Here is a 24892-nt window from a genome sequence, read left to right on the forward strand (position 1 = left end):
TATCGGTTCTGGGGGAGGACACATTGTGTTTAAAACTCAGAGATCCTGGGCTTCCCTGGTGGCGCAGTGGTTAAGAATCTGCCTACCAATGCAGGGGACACGGGTTTGAGCCCTGGTCCAGGAAGATCCCACATGCCGCGGAGCAACTAAGCCTGTGTGCCACAACTGCTGAGCCTGTGCTCTAGAGCCCGCGAGCCACAACTACTGAAGCCTATGCGCCTAGAGCCCGTGCTCCGCAACAAGAGAAGCCACCGCAATGAAGAGTAGCCCTCGCTCGCCACAACTAGAGAAAGCCCGCGTGCAGCAACGAATACACAACACATCCAAAAATAATTAAATTAAAAAAACAAAACAGGGCTTCCCTGGTGGCGCAGTGGTTGAGAGTCTGCCTGCCAATGCAGGGGACACGGGTTCGAGCCCTGGTCTGGGAGGATCCCGCATGCCGCGGAGCGACTAGGCCCGTGAGCCACAGTTGCTGAGCCTGCGCGTCTGGAGCCTGTGCTCCGCAACAAGAGAGGCCACAATAATGAGAGGCCCGCGCACCGCGATGAGGAGTGGCCCCCGCTTGCCGCAACTGGAGAAAGCCCTCGCGCAGAGGCGAAGACCCAACACGGCCATAAATAAATAAAAATAAATAAAAATAAATAAAAATTGTATAACTTAAAAACAAACAAACAAACAAAAAAAGCAAAACAAAAAAACAATTCAGAGATCCTGAGAGCATCTGGATGAGGTGGAGGAGGAGTGAGATTAGGGTGTTCCAGACAGAGCGGGCCATATTCACAAGGGCGGAGGAGGGCCATGCATGCCATGGTCATGGGATACTAACATGGGAAAGCCAGGCTTTGAGAGAGTGAATCCCTTCCCGGAAGTCCTCATAGACCTTCTGGTGACTCCAGGACTTCTTACTCCCAGACCAGCACTTTCTCCATCACTCCATCTTCTTGAAGAGTGATAAATGCAATTATTTTAGTAATACAGTTACATTTTCAGGTCCAGTTCCTTGGGCTCACAGGATACATCACAGATCGTTGTGCTCCTGTTCAGCAGCATGGGCTGTATCTGTATCTAGTTTCCAAGAATCTTATCAGAACAGGAAGTAATCCCAGGTTATTGTCCCAACTCTGCCACTCACCTGGGTCCCTGTCCATCCCATAGCTCTGTGTCTCAGACCACATTTCCCTTTTAGCACAGTGGTACGCTTATGCCCATTAGATCTTTTATTTTATGATATCTTATTGGCTTTGTCTCGGGTTTATTAGTCTGTAATTTCAGGCTGGGCCCCAGGGGTATTTCTGAAATATAATTGTGTGTTTTGTGTGTGGGTGGGTGTGCAGGCATGGTCTGTGCCTTTGAATCTGAAGTTTAATTGGTAATAATAATAACTGATAATTAACAATTTGGATTAATAGAATAGCATTTTAGTGATAAAAATAATAACACTAGTCATCCTTTATTAAGTGCTTGGTTTTTGCCGGCCACTAAATTAAATTGAGGTAGGGAGTATTTAGGGGTGAAAAAATTGATCACACAATGTCAGTGACGGAGCCAGGATGCAAATGCAGGCAGACTGACTCAGGAGTCCATTCTATTCTTTACAAGCAATCACTGCATTCTCATATTCTCCCCTCCTCCATTGCTCTTACATCTCTTCAATAATGGTTCCCAGATCTTCCCTGGTGGCACAATGGTTAAGACTCCACACTCCCAATGCAGGGGGCCCAGGTTTGATTCCTGGTCCAGGAACTAGATCCCACATGCATGCAGCAACTAAGAGTTCACATGCCACAACTCAGGAGCCAGCGAGCGGCAACTAAGAAGCTGGCGAGCCACAACTAAGGAGCCCATGAGCCGCAACTAAGGAGCCCACCTGCTGCAACTAAGAAGCTGGTGAGCCGCAACTAAGGAGCCCATGAGCCACAACTAAGGAGCCCTCCTGCCGCAGCTAAGACCCGACGCAGCCAAATAAATACATAAATATTTTTTAAAAAATAAAAATAATGGTCCCCAACTCTTTGCTGCCCCAGCTCACCTGGTGGATGAGGCTTCCTAGAGAACTCACTTCCTTGGTGAATCTCCAATTTCTAATGCATCCTGCCCAGTTCTCTGCTGCTCACTGATTACGCCTCAGGAGTGACTGCAACAACATCATGGGGACCTCTGCTCTGGGAGAAAGGCCATACTCTGCAGACAAGCAAGAAAGGATTCTCCCACTCTAGCCCCTTCCCCATATCTCCCCACACCCTGATTTCTCACACTTCCTCCCTTGAAGTTTCCCCTTGAGTCAGGCCGAGAAGAGTTCATGAGAGGCTCTGCTGAGAATGTGCTCCTCACCTGGAAGAAGCTATTCTTGCTGGCTCACATCCCACATCCTCCAGGAACCCTCTTATACAAGGCAGGGTTCTCAGGTTGCCAGTAACAGAAACTGACCCTTAAAAGACCTTATTGGAATAATACGGGGAAGCTCAGAGAATTTACAGAATCTGACATGATAGGCCCCAGAAAGAAGAGGAATTAGGGTACCTAAGGAGTCCAGGTAGCAGGAGTTAATGGGCAGTTCTTTAAGGATCCTCCATCAGGGTAGGTTTTCTACCCTTATCTTCCTGTGCTCAAAGTCAAATTCCTTGAAGAAGGAGTATGAATGGCCTGGTTTGGGTCATTTGGTCACACATACCCCTTGGCCATGGCACTTTAAACTCCAAGATTCTATGCAATGTGTTGGGGCAGTTTTCCACGGATAATCAAGGTGCTCCAACCAGAAGGAGAAGGAAGGGATGCTGAGCAGATGAGACCCTAGACCACAGCCTCTCCTCCTTTCTCTCTAACTTAGATCCACGTTTCTGTCTTCCCTCACGATGGCCACTCGCCCATCGGTCTTGCTTAGGGTTGTTATTTAAACTGCATGCAGTGAAATCATGGTCATAGCCATCATTGGGCCTTACGTTGTGGCTTTCTCTCTTCTGAGAGGGAAATTTCCTCTCTTAATCTTCCTGTTTCTTACTCAGAGAGCAGAATGTTTGCTTCTAGGGTACCAAACCTAATCTTCCTTAATGGTTCTGGGGTTGGGGGGTCACAGATTCAAGTGTACACAGAAAGAAGCCAAGCAGGAAATGTCAATTGCAGCAGACATTAGGGAGTGTTGGGGACTGTGATAAACTGGAGAGCCGAGCCCTGTGTGGCCCAAATCAGACTTTTAAAAAGTACCATGTGGGCCAAACAAACCTCATCTGTGAGAGCGCTAAGACCAGTGGACCATCAGTTTATGGCCTCTACCAATCTTTAGGAACAAGCCAGAAAGACGTGTCAAATTTTCACCCTCCACCCTGCAGCATGGCTCCCCTGAGACAACATGACGGTCTGCTTAAGTGGAGGAAGGGGAGAGGAGGAGATGCCCACTGGAAAACAGAATGTAGGTTAATATCTTCAAATATTATCCACCAAAAAAAAAAATTATCCAGCTATATCCACATTTGGCTCAGGTAGAAACGTGTCTTGGGCTAGACTACATAAAATTGCTATAGAGGCACAATTACTGGCTCAAACAAAAGCTGCCTTTGACCATTGAGAGAGGAGAGTCTGGGTCAGAAGGATCAATTTTCTGATGAATCAGTGAGCAATTCTGAGTGGAACTAATCAGGTTGGTGTTGCGTCGCCCTTTCTTTATAACCCATGGTTGAGTGATTTGAAATCCAACCACCCTCCTGCGATTTCCCCACCTCCTCTTTTTGCTTTCCTAACATGTATGCAAACACACTGCATATGTATGCACACACAGAGAGAATAAGAGGATGTAGAAAAGTACATTTTAGGGATAAGAAGGCTCAGAGAAATGCTAGAGGCTTCCTGCACAGGACTGGAAACAGAGATGCAAGAGAATGACGACCAGTGGAAGGAATTTAGCTCTCTGCCTCCAGGGAATCAAGAAGGTCTCGGGGAAACATAGCCCTGGGTAACAAATTAGCTCCTCAGCAAGGCAAATTCCTGGAGGATTAAAAGATGGGGAGCATTCCTAGCAAAACTAACAGTTACTGAAGCCAAAGGAATAGGAAGGGTAATCAATTAATTTTTCCCTCAGGATTCCAACTGATGTTCTTCCACAAAGGATTGAGTCCTATCTCCAAAGCCATGTTAGGTCAGGCCTGGATTACCCATCATACTAGTTAAGGTTATATTGGTTTCAGGGAAGAGAAATGGACTTTGGCTGACTTGAACGGAAAGCTCCCAGGGTCTTTTATGAAACCAAAGGGAAGCTGAACAACCCCAGCTCAGCAAGGGGAAGACAGTGAGCTCCAGGAGTTCATGGCTGTGTTGACATTGATGGGGCTGTCTCAGTGTGCCTAGGCTCTCAGCTCTTTGGGGAAAGAGGATCTTATGGGCCCTATGACTTACCTCGGTTTCCCTAGAAGCAGAGGGATGATGGTGCAAGTGATTTATTGGGGGAGCGCTCCCAGGAGAAACCTGATAGGCAGTGAGGATGGAGCAGGAGACAGAGCTGCACGTCTAGCCTCAGCCTGATCCCACCCTGGAATCTGGAGAGTGTACAGCACTGCAGTTACCCCATCTCGAAGCATGAGCCTGCTTTCGTACCCCCATACCCATCAGTTATTGACTGTGGGCTGCCTCTGGTGGGGGAGGGTGTAGTTTCTCAAGCATTTCTGGGCAAGGCGATTCAAGAGAAAGGGCAGCTGTGAGCTGCTAGCAGCCAACATTCACAGCAGCTGGGGGATGGTGCACTGCCCAGGCAAGGGGATCGGGGCAGAGCCTCGACTGCATCCACGGCACCTGGTGTGGGTAAGGTGCCCACCCATGAGCAGTCAGCCGTTGAGAGAGAGAGAGGCGGAACCTTAAGGTCTAGACGTGGTCAGGGGCTGTTTGAATTTGTGACCCCAGGTCTAAACCCCTTAGGAAGATTTATGTTAGGTGTCTAGGTATGTACCTAGGTATGTACCCAGAAGTGGAATCTGTAGGTTATCGGGTATGAATGTGTTCAGCTTTAGTAGACATTGCCAAGGAGCTTCCCAGAATGATTGTACATTTGATACTGCTTTTAACAACGTGTGAAATTTCTATGTGCCCCAGATCCTTACCAGAACTTCGTATTGTCTGTCTCTTTCTCCTTTTTTTTTTTTTTTTTTTAATTTTTGGCTGCACCATGTGGCTTGCGGGATCTTAGTTCCCCGACCAGGGATTGAACACGGGCCCTCAACAGTGAGAGCACGGAATCTAACCACTGCACTGCCAGGGAATTCCCTGTCTCATTTTAGCTCCTCTGGTAGACATGTAGTATTCTCTCATAGTGGTTTTAATTTGCATCTCGCCGATGACTAATGAAGTCAAGCACCATTTCATATGACTTTTTCTTATTGACTTATGGGAACTCTTTATATATTCTGTATATGTGTCCTTTGTCAGATATATACCTAACAAATGGTATATGTATATATATATATAAACAGATAAGATAGGTATAGATATAAATATAGATTTATAGATATACACACATATACACACACATACAAACACACTATATATGTATAGAGTTGGAGGAGATACATGTGATTTATATACAAAAATATATTTGTTATATATTATTATAGTTTTATATTTAATATAAACATCAACATATTTATATTAAATATATTTATTTAAATATTAAATAAAATACTTAATACAAACATATAACATATATGAGTATATTTTTGTATTTATATAATTATATAAGTTTGATGTATTATATATATAAATCACATATATCTTCTCCCACTCTGTGGCTTGCTTGCATTTCATTTTCATAAAGATATTTTTTAATGAATACGAAAAATTTAATCTAGTTCAATTTATCAATTTTTTTCCTTTATATTTAGCATTTTCTGTGTCTTACTTAGGAAATCTTTATCCATATCATGGTCAAATAGATATTCTCCTATTTTTTTCCTAAAAGCTTTATTATTTTATCTTTTAAATTTAGAAACATAATTCATCTGGAATTTATTTTTTGTGTTATGAGTTAGAAATTGAGGTGTTTTTTCCCCCTATGGATAGCTGATTATTCAGCACCATTTACGGAAAAGACCATCCTTTCCCAAATGGACTACTGTTGGGCCATCTGTCAAAAGCCGATGATAAAATATGTATGAATCTATTTCTGGTCTCTCTGTTCTCTTTCATTGGTTTATATGTTTATACTTGAGCCAGTATCACACCATGTTAATAACTATAGCGCTATACTAAGTCCTAGGGTGACTGACTTGTCTTGGTTTTCCCAGTACGTTTTGGTCCCCACCCAACATTTTTATTGAGACGTAACTGACATAACATTGCATTAGTTTAAGATGTACCACATAGTGATTTGATATATTTAACTTTCTACGTTTTAAAACTGAAAGTATTGCATCTCAGAAAACTCCTCAGTCCCTGGCAAAGTAGGACAGTTGGCCATCCTAGTAGATGTGATATCTGGTGACCTAGATCCTCCAGCTTTGTTTTTCTTCTTCAAAATTGCCTCAGCTATTCTTCACCTTTTGCATTTCTTTATAAATTTGAGTCAGCTTATCAATTTCCACCAAAATAAAAAGTCTTTTGGGATTTTCATTGGGATTGCGTTAACCTATAGACAATTTGAGGAAATTGGCGCACATCTTTTGTTAAATTTAGTCCTACATATTTAATGTTTTTTGATGCTATTGTAAATAGTACCATTTTTTAAATTTCATTTTATTTTTGTTGTTATTGTGTTGCTGATACAGAAATAAGATGAAATTTATATTGACCCTCATCCAGTGACATTGCTGAATTCACTATTAATTGTAATATTTAATAGATTTTTTGAATAGTATATGTATATAATCAAACCTTCTGTAAAAAAAATGGTAACTTTTTTCTTTACAACCTTTATGCCTATTATTTCACTTTCTTATCTTACTGTGCTGGCTTAAAAGTCTAGTGCAATGTTGAATAGAAGTGGTGATAGTGGTTACACAATTATATTTTAATTTGATCCTCTAAAAGTTATTGTTCTTTAACTTAAAAAAAATTTGTCCTGAGGGTGAGAATTTCATGTACTGTGGCCAAGGAATAGTTTTATGGCAGGTGGACCTAATTATGACCCTCCTTTGTTGTTGTTTTTTTTTTAATTTTTATTTATTTATTCATGGCTGCGTTGGGTCCTCGTTTCTGCGCGAGGGCCCTCTCCAGTTGTGGCAAGCAGGAGCCACTCTTCATCGCGCTGCGCGGGCCCCCCACTATCGCGGCCTCTCTTGTTGCGGAGCACAGGCTCCAGACGCGCAGGCTCAGTAGTTGTGGCTCACGGGCCCAGCTGCTCTACAGCATGTGGGATCCTCCCAGACCAGGGCTCAAACCCGTGTCCTCTGCATTGTCAGGCAGATTCTCAACCACTGTGCCACCAGGGAAGCCCCATGCCCCTCCTTTTATACTAACATGAAATGGAAATACCCCTAACTGACCCCCAATGAGATGACTTATTCACATTTACCCATTTGGTGCTGAAGTTTGGTGCTAAAGCCTGTGTTTCCTGAGAAGCTCCCTGTGAGCACATCTGCTGGTTTTTGTTTGCCTGGCATCCCTTCCTCCTTCTTACCTCCTCTTTCTTCCTTCTTCATTCCAACCATGGAATTCCAGTGAGTTCCCACGCACATCGCTCCATTCCCTGGGCTCCAGGGCCATAAACTGGGCCCATCAATTTATCTCTCCCAAAAATTCAAATAGAAGCCTCCTGAAGTCTTGTGGAAATGCCCTGAGAGCAGACCCAGGGTCTCTTGCTGCTGGTGACCTGGAGCTTACCAGTCTGCTGTCCTTCCAAAGGTCATGATCTCTAGCTCTTCCCTCAGTTCTGGAACTGCTCAAGAATCCTCTTTCCGACGAACTTCCTCTTTCCCTTACTAAAGTCCGTTTCTATTGTATGTTAGAGAATAAATATACTACTCCCAATTCTCTTTACTTTGCTACCAACATTGAGCAAAATGAGAACATATTTTTAAGGATTTAATTGCATTCCATTTATTTATATTTTACTTATTATATAACTTTTTCGTAATTGACTCAAAACCAGTCATTGTATATTAAAACCATAACTATGGATTTCTCTTATTGCCTATACATAATTTGAGTCCATATATCCCAGGTTTATTTATCCTGAGATAAAAAAATAACAAAATTTTTTTATTTCTGTCCCTTTGAACCCTCTATTCTGGCAATAGGCAAACTTTTCTGTAAAGAGCCAGAGAGTAAATATTTTAGGCTTTGTGGACCATGTGGTCCCTGTCACAGCTGCTCAACTGCCATTGTAGCCACAGACAGTATGTAAATGAATGGGTGTGGCTGTGTTCCAATAAATAAATGGACACTGAAATTTGAATTTCATGTAATTTTCATGTGTCATAAAATATTCTTGTTTTGAATTTTTTTTTTTAATTTCAAAATGTCAAAACAGTTCTTAGTTTGCAGGCCATACAAAAATAGGTGGTGGCCAGATTTATGCCTTGGGCCATAGTTTGCCAACCCTGTTCTTGTTCCCCAGTTGATTATATATTATTGAAAAGAAGAAATATTGATTTATGAAATTGAGATTATAAAATAATAAGCATGATTTATGGAATATGTAGCAACTTACTTGTCTCCTAAATTGATGGGCATGTATTCAAGGATATAACTATAAAATATTAACTGGGCAAGATTTTCTTATTTCCAGGAATTCCTATGTAACATAGGAGAATGTAGAAAGGTCATACTATACACTAAATTTCTCTGTAGTTGTTTCTTGACTATCTAGTTTTATAATGTACTAATTAAATATTTATTACTAGCATAGAGTCAAAGAAAATAAGAGGCTTTAAGATATAAATCAGCTAGTCATTTAAGGTCAGAATGATATTTGACCTTTATATCAAATTACATATTTGAATAGCATTTGATAGTTCACAAAAATTATAGTTCCATATATTATCTCTCAAGATCCTCACAACAGCCCTGGAGGTAGAAAGGCAAGGTATTATTATCCTAATTTAAAGAAGGGCGACCTGCCCAAGATTATGCAAGAGACAAGGGAGTGGGAGGAGCACTCTGGTCACGCCCCCAAATCATGGTCAGAGTCATTTCCATGTAATACAATGATAGAATCATGCAATTCGAGAACTGGGTAATGAGTAAATCCTGCTTCACCAGCTGACAAATGCACAGTGTCTCACCACAGGGATGTCTCTGGTTTGTCAATGCAAGCCCCACACGTCTAGATCAGTTGGGAAACCCAGACCACCCCTTCTCTCCTTCTAGCTCCACCTCCTTCCCCTGTGTCTAGGAATCACAGCCATCACAACCAGGGCTGATTGCTCTGGAAGTTGTTACCCTAGTGCTGTAGCAGCTGGGAGCCTGGCATCACTGCTGACTCTGGAACATTCCATAGCTCTGCCCTTGGAAAGCAATGATCTTGTCAACATCCACTGCTGCCCACAGGATTTGAGCACGCTGTCCTTATACCTCTTACATATGCCCCAGTCTAAGATAATTACGCCACAACTCAGACCCCAGCCCCAGGTGTCAGGGAGCTACCACTTCTTTGAGCACCTGTGGATACACGGGCCGTCCAAAAGAAATGATTTGGATTGAGCTTCTTGTCCTCACTGTGGCCGTTACTGGTGCATTTCCCCTCAGGGGTTCCACAAAAAAGAAAGGAAGATGCTCCTTTCCTCAGGATTACACATTTAGACAAGTGCACCCATACTAACTGGCTCAGGGATCCCAATATTATAGTTTTTTGGATTCATTCACTCAGTCTCTTCCCCAGGTAACAAGTCAGGTGCAGAAGTAAGCTGCCCTAAAGCCTTTATATATGTATGTATGTATGCGTTGATTTAAATTTTGACTTCCTATTATGGCAAATTTAAAACACACACATAAAATAGAGAATATAGTATTATATCCCATCTCCAGCACATACCCATCACTCAGCTTTAACACCTATCAACCCTTGCCTAATCTTGTTTCATCTGTCCTGCCATTTCCCCCCTTCCCTCTAGAGTATCTTAATGGCGGTCCTGGAGATCATAGAATTTCACCCTTAAATTATTCATTATATGTCTATAATAGACAAAAGACTGTTTTCAAAAACATAACCACTGTATGCTTGTGACACAATATCATTATGACACTGACAAAATTATTAACCTTTAAATTAATAATAATTCCTTAATATCATCTAATATCCAGTCTTTGGTCAAATTTCCCCATTGTCTCAAAAACATCTGTTTATAATTGATTGGTCAAATCAGGATCCACATACTGTATTTGGTTGTTAGGTGTCTTAAATCTCTTTGAATTTATTAAGGTAATTTCTTTGTTGAAAAAATCCTCTCATTTGTCCAGTAGAACTTTCCACGTTCTGGGGTTAACTGATTGCATCTTGGTGTTGTTTGACACTTTCCTATATTGTTCATTCTCCCTTCTCTCCATAAATTGATAGTTACATTTACAGGCTTGATTGGATTCAAACTCAGAATATTCTGGGGAGTGGCAAAAATACCTCATAGGTGATTCAGTATATTTTCGATTGCACCACCTTAGGACGTGTATGATGTATGGTTGTTCAACTCTTAGTGATGTTACAATTGATCAGTGGGTCCAGGTGTCATAAGCCCAATCCATCCATATAACTCTGTCCATCAATCTTTCACTTAATGGTTTTAGCAGCCATCAATGATTGTCATTTAAATCTGATATTTTTTTTTGAGTCTCCAAAATGATGATTTTTTAAATCATTCCTTTTACATTTATTAGTTGGAAATATTTCATACAAAAGGACTTTTCCTTAACAACTCTTTGGCTACCCTAAAATACAATTTGTACAAGAAAGGCAGAATAAATGTTTTATTTACCGATTACCATTAATGTATAATTTAGCAACTTACTGTAACAACTTATAGGTAACTTGTAAGTTCTTTCTTTTCTTAATATCACTATAAACTTGTGGATGTTAACATCACTGATGTGATAAATGATTTAGAAAAGTTCTATAGGCAATGGTGAACCACCAATGGCAGTTCCCAACTTTCAAACGTAAAGCATACCTGCAAATGTATCTAACAATCAAACAATAAACTTCCTTGGTTTAGGAGAAATCCTTTCCTACAGAGCTAAAAAGTAAGATCGAAATCTCTAAACATAGCTAAACTTTTAGCTACGACATTGAAGAGTGAATATTTCCAAGATTCTGCTTGGTCTCTGATTTTCTTCTTTCCTTCACTCTGTCTACTGGCCTTCATTTCATGAATGTCTCATCGTCTGGTTGAGGCTAGACGCTCACTGCTTCTGGCACACTTAAGGATTTCATCTTTACATCGTTCACATTACACTTATAAGATCTACATTTCCTATAACTAGTATTTGTACTTTCATTTTTATAAAATAAGAACAAGTAAATACTCGAATAATTTTTTTCTTTTTTTTTATTATTATTTATTTATTTTTAGCTGTGTTGGGTTTTCGTTTCTGTGCAAGGGCCTTCTCTAGTTGCGGCAAGCGGGGGCCACTCTTCATTGCGGTGCGCGGGCCTCTCACTGTCGTGGCCTCTGTTGTTGCGGAGCACAGGCTCCAGATGCGCAGAGCTCATTAGTTGTGGCTCACAGGCCCAGTTGCTCCGTGGCATGTGGGATCTTCCCAGACCAGGGCTCGAACCCGTGTCCCCTGCATTAGCAAGCAGACTCTCAACCACTGCGCCACCAGGGAAGCCCCTCTTGTTTTTTTAATTGAAGTATACTTGATTTACTATGTTGTATTAGTTTCAGCACAGTGATTCAGTTATACATATATATATATATTCTTTTTCAGATTCTTTTCCCTTATAGCTTAATACAAAATATTGAGTATAGTTCCCTGTGCTATACACTAGGTCCTTGCTGGTTATCTAGTTTATGCATAGTAGTGTGTATATGTTAATCCCAGCCTCCTAATTTATCCCCCCTTTCCCTTTGGTAACCACAAGTTTGTTATCTATGTGTGTGAATACTCAAATAATTGAACGCTGCTCTAATAATTGAAAACTAGCATGTGGACAGCAATGGGGATGAGGCTCAGACTGAAGCGTGGGCCAGCAGTGAGTGCCACCATGGGAGAGTTCAACATGCTTGTCAGCTGATGTGCCAAGGCCAGAATTTATTCTGTAAAAGGAGGGTTGGGTATTTTGGTGGGGAGTGCATGAAACTGCTATTGAATGTGACACATTGGGTTTGCTGTCAGCTTACTCATTATATCTCCACTAGACAGTTAGTTAGTTAGTTAGTTCTAGGAGGCCAGGAGCCGCACTTGTATTGTTCATTTACTCCCAAGCATCCAGGACATGCTTTTTTGTTTTAAATGAAAGAATAAATGATGTATGCCAAGCAAGAGAAAAATCTACAACGGTTTTGAGCAGTGAGAATCATAATTAGATTTATTTTTCAGTTGTATCTGTTGCATATTTTTGACTCTGGGGTATTGGTATTATAAACTATCTTCTCTTTAAAAACTAATTTATCTGGGACTTCCCTGGCGGTCCAGTAGTTAAGACTTTACCTTCCAATGCAAGGGGTGCGGGTTTGATCCCTGGTCAGGGAGCTAAGATCCCACGTGCCTCCGGGCCAAAAAAACAAAAAAAACATAAAACAGAAGCAATATTGTAACAAACTCAATAAAGACTTTAAAAATGGTCCACATCAAGAAAAAAATCTTTAAAACTTAATTTATCTGAGACAGATGTAGTACATTTCATCTAGGAATATTTTGAAAAGTAAACAATCAAGTCAAATCACTGATAATTCCATTCCTTAAGGTTAACATTTGGGTATCTCATCCTGAAATTCTCTGTGTATAATATTAAGAATACTGGAATCATCCAGAACATATTGTTCAGTAACCTACTTTTAACATTTAAATACATGGTTAACAGTATCCTATGTTACCTTTTCCTGCAATAGAAAATTTAAAAGTAACCAGACCTGGGCTTCCCTGGTGGCGCAGTGGTTAAGAATCGCCTGCCAGTGCAGGGGATTGGCAGGGACACGGGGTCGAGCCCTGGTCCGGGAAGATCCCACATGCCACGGAGCAACTAAGCCCGTGCGCCACAACTACTGAGCCTGCGCTCTAGAGCCCGCAAACCACAACTACTGAGCCCATGTGCTACAACTACTGAAGCCCGTGCGCCTAGAGCCCGTGCTCTGCAACAAGAGAAGTCACTGCAATGAGAAGCCTGCGCACCGCAACGAATAGTAGCCCCCACTCACCACAACCAGAGAAAGCCCACACACAGAACGAAGACCCAACGCAGTCAAAAATAAATAAATAAAATAAATAAATTTAAAAGTAACCAGACCCAAATCCAATTTCTAAACATGAAATTCTGATGAACAGGACCACAGAGCAGTGATTCTGATCAGAATTGTGCTTGTTAATAAAAGCAGGCTATTCCGTGGCACACACAGCTCCAGGATGTGAGATTAACTTCAACAACCATTCATTTAGATTTGGTTTGATTTTTGGCCAGTCTTATGACCAACTTGAAGCAGGTCCTAGGACAGAGAATGTTATGTTTGGTGTTCAGGGAAGCAGCAAAGTAGAGGAGCCACCCCAAATTCCAGACTAATAGATAGAGTCAACATTCTCTTTATAGCAAAGTTATCCATTTACTGCAGCAAAATTTAAACTAAAATGTTTAAAATGCCACATAAATTAGGTCAAACATCTTGTGGGGAAAGTAACCTGTTAGTATAGAAAGGAATGGAAACGGTGAACCTGAAAAGAAGCTGAAAAGACATTATCTGTAGATACATTTTGCTTTCAAGATTCTACACTATGTAAATGTCCTTCTAGAAGATGAATTTAGGCTGATTCATTGTCACTTGCTTCTGCAGTGGTTTTCCAGGCACCTTAGCTAGCAGCCACCCTGCCTGCAGGCTGTTGAGGGCAAATAAATGTTTCAGGCAGACTGACAATAGGAAAGAACTGTAGGACAAGAAACTACCTGCAATACCTAGGTGGGAGTATCCTGGAAAGTGTTGTGCTGAAATATTGACCCTTCCAGCTGGTTAACTTTGAGGTTCATGCATTTACTTTTGGTGAGGTTCACTCAGCAATAACAAGTGAATATATGACAGCCTAATGATTCATGGGAAAATGTAGTATTGCATACAGAATCGGAAGAGATTCAACATGAGTGCATGGCATTGCTAACTTCTTTTAAAAGCTTAAGGAAGGAACAATGTTTAGGCCTTTTGGGTTACCAGGTGTAGAATGCATTGTTTTTTGACATCACTATCCAGTTCCTTATTTTGGTGACAGTGACCCATTTTTTTTCCCAGGGAACCACTCCTCTTCTATAGTCCATGCTCTTTGGGTGAACCAGAGGTGAAGCATATGACTCATATTTGGCCAATCACAGCACAGAATTTTCCTAGCTCAGTAATTTGTTAAGGGATGGGCAGTTAACCAGGTTGGTTCAGTTAGTGAATCCAGGACTACTGGGAAGGATCTCTTTCTTGCCGGACTTGTACGGGGGTGGAGGTACACTTGAAGTTGTTGGAAACTGTCTTGCTATCACATGAAGTTTGAGTATAAAGCTAATATGGAGGACAGCTGAGCCTTTTTTTTTTTTTTTTTTCCCCAAGAAGGCTCTCTCTTATTCATCCAAACTGATATGGGCGTGAGGGGCAAAAGACTGAAAATTCTAAGTCTACCCTTATTTTCGTAAGTGTAAACTTACGAAGCTACAAGTGTCCAAATTAAATATTTGTAAGAAAATTGATGCTTTATGATAACAACAAACTCTACATTCCAATAATTTATTATATGAGCATTGTAAAATGTCTTTGTGATATGGCATTTTGAAGTGTGTAAAATAAAATAGATCTTTTCTCAAGAAATGTATAATCTGTTTAGATAAGACCAACATTAAAACACAAAACCCTTTAGAATGCAAGTGAATAGCAGATAGTAATGCATATAAATATTCTGAATGGTAACATAAAGTAACCGGTAACCACAAACAAAACTAGCCTAGAACAAAAAGCATGACAGGCTTTAGGCTAAACTGAGTATTTCCATTTAATTCTCAAGGCACTGATCTTTATATTTTAGTCTTTAGGTGGATTCATACATTTGTATTTCCTACCTGGATGTTTCCTGTGAATTACTGATTTGTATATTCAATTGCCTATTTGATGTCTCCACTTAGATGGCATCTAAGACAGGCATCACAAACTCACCTTGTCCAAAAAGTCTTTTCCTCCAAACCTGTTTGAATAGACTGCCTTTCAGATTTCAGTAGATGGCAACCCCATCCTTCCAGTGGCTCAGGTCTAAACCTTAAGTGTTATCTTTTTTCTCACACCTGGAAGCCATTCTATAAGCAAAGCTTACTGGCTCTATCTTCAAAATATATTTGGAATCTAACCACGTCTTACTACCTTCACTACTATCTGAATTATTGTAATACTGGTCTTCCTGATCTCATCCTTCCCCCCCTAAAGTCTATTTACAATCCAGCAGCTGAAAGTCTTCTCATTTTATTAGGAAAAATTTAAAACGTACAGCAAAGTTGAAAGATTTTACAGTGATCCCTCTGTATACCAGTAACAGAGCAGTCCTTTTCAAGATGACAGATCGTGTAGCTCCGCTGCTCAAAACTCCTCAACAGCTTATGTCATTCAAAGAGGAAAAGCCAATTTCTTACCATGGTCTACAAGACCCAGCACGCTCTGGTCCCTGCTACCATTCCTCCCTCTTGTCCATTACTCTTCAGCCACACTGGCCTCCTCTTTGCTCCTCAAACACGGTAAGTACATTCTTGCTTTAGGGCCTTTGCGCTTGCTTTCCCTTAGCTTGGGATGCTCTCCCCATCACAGATTTGCACAGCTTGCCTCTTTCTTTGCATCACCTCATTAGGTCTTCTCTGACTCTTCCAAATATTAGGTTGAACAGTATAACACTAACGTCATCCTACCAGGCTGTACCACATAAACTTAATATCATCCTGAGGTTAAAAAGAAAAAAGATGTAAAAAGATCAGTACTTTCATATAGTTCAAACTAATAAAATAGCAACAGCACCCTACCCTCTTATTCTTACCTGGGTTCCAATATTCTTGATAGCACTTCTCACCATCTTATGTACTGTTTATGTATTGTCTGTAACATCCTCAAAGACAGGGAGTCTGTGCGTTTTGTCCACCACTGTGTACTCAGTGTGCAGACCAGTACTTGGCCTATAGTGCACACCCAGGTCATATTTATTTAAAGAATGAATTCTTTACACTGAAGCTAGAGAGATCATTTAAAACCACAAAGTCTGATCATGTCATTCCTACTAAAAACTCTTCATTTGCATTGCTTTCAAAACAAAGATAAGAATCCTTAGGAAGCCTGTAAGGCCCTGCATGGTGGGCCTTTGGTTCTCTAGACTCATCTCACATTATCTCCCTCATTTCTTTATAGTCCCTGAGACTCTCTGCTTGTGCCATCATGAGCTCTTTATGTTCTTCCTTTCTCTTCCCCAACTTCTGCACTGAGTTCACTCTGAAGCAGTTTTAAATCTTGGCTCAGAGAATCTCTTGCTAGGAGAAGTCATTTCTGATACTTCAGATTAGGTTGAGTTCCTCTTTGATGCCCTTGATTCCTGTGGTCAAAAGCTGGAAGAAGGACCTTTGTTTGTGTTTTCTTTGAAGAAAGAATTCAGCAAAGAGACCAAGATTGTGAAAAAGACAAAAGCATTTATTAGAAACAAAGTGTGTGTGGAAGGAACAAAGTATGTGTGAAAAAAAAAAATATGTGTGGAACACACAGTGAGCTCAGAGTGAGTTGCCCCCAATAGGGGCAGCTTAGATTGCTTATATAGGGGCAGTTTTCCAGATTGTCTCTGGCCAATCATCTCCATATCTTGTCCTGGTGTGGGCATGCATCTCTCAGCCAAGATGGACTCCAGCTGGCATCTTCTCCCTCCTTTTGTCCTTCCCCTAGCCTGAGGGCCTCCTCTGCACATGTGCTGGGCTGGGAAATCCACAAGAATGCACCCAATCAGGGCCCAATGCTCCTGCTGGTTTCCCATCTCAAAGCGTCATCAGGAGACCAGTTACAGCTGCTCAGCCTGGGGCCTGTCTCTCCTACCTCACCCTCATGCACCACATACCTACCCTTAGTAATACCTATTAGGATTATAAAGTTAATTTTGTGTGATCATTTATCTCCCTTACCAGACAGTAAGTTTCCTGAGAGAAGGAAACACAGCTTTCTTTTTAACTTTTCCTTGAATCCCTAGCATCTAGGAAGTATCTTGGCACATAGTAAGAGCTTAATACTCACTTAAAAAATAGATCCTGTTGTGTTCCGATGTTACTAGTGCCTAACTGGGGGCCTGGTATACAGTAGATGAGTAAGTTTGCTAAATGAGCTGTAATATGAAGAATGTTTGATTACTCATTTACAATGTATATACGATGCAGAAGAGCCATCACTTGATTATCTGTGATTAGGCATTTATACATAACTGATACCTACACGAATTTCCAAATTCTCCCTTCTCATCAAACTTTCCTCATCACTAAGTCTGAAGAAAGTAACTTACACTTCTTCTCTTTCCTTCGTTTGCTCTCTGGTGGAGTAAAGGACGAGCTGCTCTGGCTAGGACAGTCCATATGGAGCTAGAATTAGCCTAAGTGAGATCTGGCTTCCAAACCAACAGACCGCAGCATTCTCATTCAGATAGTTAGATGTTTACAAACTTTTTTTTTTCCCAGTCAAATGAGGACCTTTGCATTCTTTTACTTTAATAGCAATCTCTTTGAAAACATTTCAGTGGTCAGAGGATGTATTAAAACACACACGCAGGTTGTATAAATTTATAGGTTTATTAGGGCAGGAAGACTTGGAACAATATAAGGAGAAAAAACAAAAATCTTACAAATAAATCACTTTTAAGTGTGTTGACCCACAGAATTTTTTAGTAAACTTGTAATTCCAGATGAATACTGTGGCAAGCTTATTGATATTGTCATCTGCTAATTAAGGAAAGGGAGAAGAGCCAGATATAACAGAAATGAATTGTTGCAAAGTGGTAATTTTCTGATATGATGAAACACAAAAAGAAACTAAAAATCTAAAGATAGCAAGATGTCAATTTCTTAGTTTTAATAATGTATTATAGGTTATGTAAGATGCTGCCAACGGGGGAAACTGGGTAAAGAGTACACAGGACTTGTCTGTACTATTTTTGTAACTTCTTGTGAGTCTATAGTTATTCCCCTCCTCCACCCCCAAAAAAAGGAAAGCAAGAAAAAATAGGAAATCTAGATAAGAAATAATGTTTGGAAAGACAACTTAAAGCAAATATACATAGTCAGCAGTCACAGACTGTTGCTTTGCTAGGTTTCCATAGGTTTGTAAGGAGTTAACCAAAATTTTAAAAATTCTTCCAAAGTGTGCTACATAAATACACTTTACTAATAAAAATATTGGGCTCTGAAAAGTAGCGTCCTATTTTTAATGTTTGAACTAATGTTTTCCAGAGATGTGTGTAGAGTGAAACATAGTATTGTGTTTGCAAAAGTTAATTTTGTGAAAGCCACAAAAATGAGTGTTTGCTCTTGAGAAAGGAAAATTTGTATTTCTTGACATCATCAAAGAAAAATGTGAAGGATCTGATATGAAATGAACAAAAATGTACAAATCCTACCACCTCATTGCTCAAAACCATATAAATACTTTCAAATTTTTCCTTCATCTATTAATATGTCCCTGGAGCGGACAGCCCACACAGACCTGGGGGCATTCACATGTCAGAATATTCCATAAAGATTTGGGAGCACATATTTTTGGCAGAAAGAATGTGCAGGGAAAGACTGCTTGTGAAACAGTTCAGAGTGATGCATTTAGTCAGGATCCCCTTGCAATGACAAAACGTTAGTGTCATACTTTATAACATTCTTGGGAGCCTTCAAAAGACACATGCCATCATGAACTTTTTAAAAATATTTATTTATTTGGATGTGCCAGGTCTTAGTTGCGGCATACAGGATCTTTAGTTGCTGCATGTGGGATCTAGTTCCCTGACCAGGGATTGAACCTGGGCCCCCTGCATTGGGAGTGTGGAGTCTTAGCCACTGGACCACCAGGGAAGTCCCCATTGTGAACTTTAAAACAAGTGGAATGGTTTTTTTGGCAACAGATAGCAAATATCCTATAGTGGGAGAAGTAAAAATACAGAGAAGTTCCAAAATTGCCTCATACCACTCTACCTTAAAGTATACTCTCATAATAAAATTATAAGAGCAACATAGAAATTTGTTTGGCTGGACACTTCATTTATATTTCCTTTTTAAATATTAAAGTACAGCAATATGGCATAAAGTAAAAGGGGAATTAGGGCCAGAAAGACTAGAGTTTCAAATTCTGACTCTCAGCTACTAGTTTTGTTACCTTAGGCAAGTCATAATTGCTCTGAATCTCAATGTCTTTGTTACTAAAATGGGTATAATAATCCCCATATCTCAAGGTTGGTCCCAGTACTGAAAGGGATAATATATTTAATAGCTTAGTACAATGCTGTGCAAATAGTAGGTAGTCAATAAGTGTGAGCTTCCTCCCAGTTTTCCCAGAAGATATGGCAAAACCTTTCTTTCTCTGTTTGGTATGAGCCAAAACAAGTGGCTAAGGAGTAAAAAAAAAAAAAAGTAAGAGCATCTAATCCTAATATTACCCAATCTTTCCATTAATTATGCAGTTATATAAACTTAAACTAGTATTTAATAAACATTATTGGATTTATTGGTATTATTCAGGTACCTGAATAGGTTCTCTCTTGAAAGTCCGCTTTTTATTTTATCTTTAACTGATTTAGCAAAAATATGTCATTAATCCTTTTATTCAGATCATAACATAGTATGATCTTTCGGGAATATTAAGCCCCTCTTGATCCCAGGTGAAAACCAAAGTTTCAGTATTTGCTCACAGGTCTGAGCAAAATAGTGACATGGAAAGAGAAAGCACGAGGTTAGAGATTTTGTCTTTCAAGGCTGATGGTATGATAATTCTCCTGTGATGAAGCCACCTGTTGATGTCTCACTGCCTAGAGACCAAAGTTCCCTAGTTCATGCCTCCCTCGCTGTGCCATACTCCAGCCCTCATGAACTCTAAAGGGAGAGCAAGCCTTCTGAAATCGCAGGGGTGGGCAGCAGAGAAACAGCCCTTGGAAGGCATTAGAGCCAGGTTCTTAACATGGAATTGCGGGCTTATTCAGGGGGTTCTGGAACCTACAGTCCCTGGATGTAAAGTGGTGTCGAAGTGTATTTCGTGCCTTCTTCCCAGAAGGCTGCTCAACTACCACTTCCCTCTAGAGGTCTTCTCCAACCTGCCAGAGGTCTCGCCCACAAAATCTCTCATCACCTTTGTGTATTTCCTGCGGCGCCGCATCGCAATCTGTCATTGCCTTGTTTGCTTAAATCCGTCTACCCTACTAGAAGATGAGCTTCCCAAAGCGCAGGACCCTGGTCTTTCTCCAGGGCCTTGAACCTGGTGGATCTCGAGAGATACTTCCGGAATGAAGGACAGGTCCGTGTCCATCAGATATTTAACGGACTCTATATTCTTCCCCCCTCGCCCCCAGCATTCTTCTCCGGAAATCATTTCAAAATCATTCATTTTGGAAATAAGGCTTTCAGCATTTCGACCACACCCACCCACCTTCGTTCCTACCGTTAGAACTGCCACCCGGGCCCACTCACCCAAGCCCACTAGGCCGGACAGTTTGGAGGTGACCAGGGCAGGGGCTGCCTCGAACGGGCACGCGCATCAATTCACATTCCCGGACCCGGTCCTGGGGGCGGAGGGGTTGGGTGGGCCCCGCGGGCCCGGAGGAGCCACCTCGGGAGGCCGCCCGGGCCTCCACCTTACCCGCGGTCCCAAACCTCTTTCCCACAGGCGGTGCGCAGCCGGCCGCTGAGGGACAAGCCCGTCCCGCAGCGCGCGCCACCGCGACCACAACTGCTTCCGGGTGAGCGGGTCGTCGACACTGTGGCCCCGCCCCTCCTCCGCCTCCGCCGCTCGCCGCTCGGGCTGCGGCTCCTCCTGGGGGCCGGTTCCCGCTGTCTCAGCCGCGGCGCCGAGGGACATCGGCGTGACTGACTGACCGGCTGCTGGCGCCGGGAGCCGCCGCATCCAGCCCGGTCCGCCTGGCCGGGGACCCAGGACCGAGTCCGCCCCTCGCGCCCCTCGCCTTTCGCCCCGGCGGGCTCCCGGCCGGCGAGCTGCGCTCCGGCCCTTCCCGGGCGGCGTCGCAGCCATAGCCCGCGCCCGGAGACAGGTAAGGGCCGCTCCTCCCGCCGGCCAGGAGGGGAGTGGGGAGCGGGGCCGCCTTCCCGGCCTCTGCAGCCCGGCGAGGTCCGCGCCGCCGCGGACTCCTGCTGGGGGCCGGGCCCCCAGGCGGGCCCCGGGGTCGAGGTCGCCCCCTGCCTGCGGCGTCCTCGGGCTTCACGCCGGGTCTCGAACGCGCAGCCTCGGTCCGCGAGCGGGGACGGCGTTACTCCCATTGTGGGAGAAATGAACTCGGGCCGCTGTCTCTCCGCTTCGAGTGCTCGGGGCTCCTCCTGCTCCCCGGGCGCGGCACTCCCTCGGTTCTGTACCCGACCGGCCACTCCGGGGAAGGGTGTCAGGCTGGTGGAGGGTGTAGCGCTTTTGTGGGATTTTTTTTTTTCTTCTTCCTTGACCCGAATTGAAGCGCGGGCATAACAGGCGCTTGTTAGGAGTGTCAGGGTTAATGCTTGACTAATGCGAGGTGTTATTCACACTCAGATTGTTAAGCTATATAGCTCCAGCCAGGCCTGCTTCTCGTGCCCGTGGATATCCCGCAGGAAGCTGGAGGACCTAAGGAAACCCGTGTCTTTTTCTTCGAGGGGACGGAAAAGTGCAAGTGTTTGCTCTACTTTTTCCACCGTGGGAGATACAAATATCAGGCTGCGGAGACCTGGCCAGGGAAATATTGCATCCTACACTGTAACTCTTTGTAGCGTATTTTCTTTGAGTTTCCATTTAATGACTCAGCATTTCTGTCCTAAAAAGAAAAGCTGCAGCGTAGGTTCATTGATTAAAAGATGTGTGTAAGGGTAACAGTGCCCGTTACTTTTTTATGGCATCACAATGGGAAGAGAATGTGGATACAGTAATGGAACCACAGAGATGGAGAGCGGGGTGTGGATGGATCAATTCTTAATTAGTGTTTAAAATAACATTGTTTCAAGGTTAAAATGTTTATTTGGGGGATGCTTCTGTATGAAGAGGTGCAATTGTTGGAAAAGACAAAGTGTTGCAGGTAAGGGTTAGTTGGCAGGGACTTGACGTTTGCTGTGGTTTGAAGGTCTTGCAGAATTAACCCTGTTTAACAAACATCATGCTCTGTTTAACACATGTAGAGATGATGACCCAGTACTATACTCATGTAGAATAAGAATTTCGGAAAGTGTGATTCATTTAGGAAGTTAGGTCACTCGCTTTGTGAATCATTGATATGGATCTTAAACTTGGAATAGAGGAAAGCTAGAGGTTTGTTGCTGCCTGTTTAATTAGATGCTTTTGCTCATAGAAAGTGTTGTATTGATGCTTTGTTAGGTTTGTTGCTGCATATTTATTGTCATGAAGTATGGTAAGGAAATAAAAAGTGAACTTTTGCAGAAGCTTTGGATTTAGAATAGTTTGTTAGTTCCTAAGTGGATTGTTGTGATTTTACCCACTTTCTTCTTCTTTTTTTTTTTCCAAATGTGGGAAGATAAATGAAGGAAGATAAGTGTCCAGAAACAAAATAAATGTCGGTGAAAAGGAGAGCTACCATCTTTAAGGCAGGAAAAACTTCACTGAAAGAATCTGCGGTACACAGAAGAGTCTTGAGTGAAAGGCCTTACCCATTTGGGGGAATCTGCCCTTAAAAATGTGCAATGAGACTATGCTGAGCTCATATTTAAGTTCTGATAGAGAAGAAAGTGTGTATTGAAGTGGTGATTCATTATTGGAATGAATTCGTTTTAAACTAGAAATAACTTTTTATTGCAGAAATGTAATTTGATCATTTTTGGCTTTTAAAGTGTTGCTAAGCAAAATGACTTTGAATCACAGCGTTCTTAATACTCTTAGCCTTCTTTTCTTTTTCTTCTTTTTGGAAGTCAGCTTATTTTACCTTGATTTTGATTTATAAGGAACTTTAGTTAGTTATCAGTTATAAAGTAATGGTAAGTTTACCCTGTTGGTCTTGCTTACTAAATTCCTTTAATTGTTTGACTAAATTTCCGCGTCTTATTTCCTTGGATATCCATTCTTATATTCAGAGCGTTCCCTAATGTTGCTTTTGATTTGTGTCCAGCTAATAGTGACTTAAGAGTTTCAGTTTCCAGTGAACAGCTATTCCCTTTTGGAAAATCCCTTGTGGAAACTGCCTGAACTGACAGTCCTGATAGGTAGATATGCAAGAGAAGCCTTCTTAGGTCAGGATTTAAGCATCTCCACAATGAAGGAATAAAGTGATACGGGGAATATATTTGGCAAAGTAGAGTCTTCTCTCAAAACAAAACCAAAAACTGATCTTTACTAGAAATGAGAGAGAGGGAGCAGTTTCTTGCAGAGCTGTTTGTGAATTGTTTACCCTGCTCCTAGTTTGAAGAGGAACAGAATTGATGATAATATATTAAAAAAAACTCCCTATAGCGTGTTGGGAATGTCTGTGAGGATCATTTTAGAGGAAATACTGTTCTTCTGTCCTCACCATAGAAGTACTTTCCATTGCACCTACAAAGTAGAGACCATTTCATAGCCTTTTCCTTTTAGGTGGTTGCTTTCTCTCTGGAGAATCTGAACGGAGAGATGGTCCTTTAACAGGAAAAATGTACCACCTTATCCAGTTTGCAAATAAAGACTTTATGACCATCATTCAAAACTCAACTTTTAAAACTTCAGAAGGAAGGAATTGAGCAAAATTTACCCTGTGAGTAAAATAACTTTGGCTTTTTCTCTATTCTTTCCTTTAAGGTAATAGATAGGATACCATTAGAAATGATTTTTTTTGTGTTGCGCATTGTGCTTTCACCTTAAAAAACTTTTTGGCCTACAATAAGTGAAGCCACACTTAAAAGGAATCAAACACTGGGCTAAAAACTGGGTTTATTGTATGCTAATACTTTTTCAGTTATTCTATTATATCTTTATTTTGGTTGGGGAATGGAGAGAGAATTCTGTTTCTTGTAGAAGCTCTGAGATTTGCTCCATATATATGCTTTTGTTTTGGTCTAGTGGTGGGGAGAGCAGTAGATAAGAGTACGGGTGGTTAAGAAGAGGGAAGGGACTTCCTTGGTGGTGCAGTGCTTAAGAATCTGCCTGCCAATGCAGGGGACATGGGTTCGATCCCTGGTCCGGGAAGATCCCACATGCAGCAGAGCAACTAAGCCCTTGCGCAAACCCAGTGCAGCCATAAATAAATAAATTAATGTTAAAAAAAAGAAGAGGGAAGAAATGGCATCCATAGAAGGGGAGTGCTCACTTATGGATTCAGTAGATGTTTGTGGGACTTTTAAAAATTGCTAAACATTTAAAAAGAAAATGTTATATGGTGAAAAGGAAGTTTTCTTTCCACAATAAACTTCTAGCCTTCTTCCCCCACCCCCTACGCCGACTACATAATCCAAGCAACCACTCTTAATGGTTTCCTGTGTATCTCTCTCCAAATTTTCTCTTACATATATAATCACCTGTGTTTAGGAGAAATGTCCTATACCTTTTATTCTTACCCTTGATATGTCTTAGAGATCATTGTATATTAGCACATATGTCCAGCTAATTTTTAAAAAGACTGGATGTCCTGCCTAGTGTAGATGAACCATAGCTTG

General features: G+C 41.6%; 1 protein-coding gene and 1 long non-coding RNA gene across 11 annotated transcripts in view; one reads left to right on the forward strand and one right to left on the reverse strand.

Annotated features, from left to right (window-relative positions):
- Window positions 1-5138: 5138 nt before the first annotated feature.
- Window positions 5139-24607, reverse strand: LOC118903140. Its single transcript, XR_005021727.1, has 3 exons — window positions 24593-24607; window positions 9981-9991; window positions 5139-5250 (listed from the first exon to the last, which is right to left on the reverse strand). It is a non-coding gene; the product is annotated as an uncharacterized LOC118903140 (long non-coding RNA).
- The window catches only part of LRRFIP2 (LRR binding FLII interacting protein 2), a 122447-nt gene continuing 118333 nt past the window's right edge, over window positions 20779-24892 (forward strand). For 3 of the 10 annotated variants that reach the window (XM_036867863.1, XM_036867870.1, XM_036867865.1), the window contains exons 1-2: window positions 20787-21330; window positions 23838-23994. The gene's annotated coding sequence lies outside the window, so the exon portion shown is untranslated. Of the gene's footprint in view, window positions 21331-23837; window positions 23995-24892 lie in introns of all 10 variants that reach the window. The other 7 variants (XM_036867873.1, XM_036867871.1, XM_036867869.1 and 4 more) reach the window with 6 other exon arrangements.

Source organism: Balaenoptera musculus, chromosome 11 (genome assembly GCF_009873245.2).
Source record: "Balaenoptera musculus isolate JJ_BM4_2016_0621 chromosome 11, mBalMus1.pri.v3, whole genome shotgun sequence".
NCBI classification, from domain to species: Eukaryota; Metazoa; Chordata; class Mammalia; order Artiodactyla; family Balaenopteridae; genus Balaenoptera; species Balaenoptera musculus.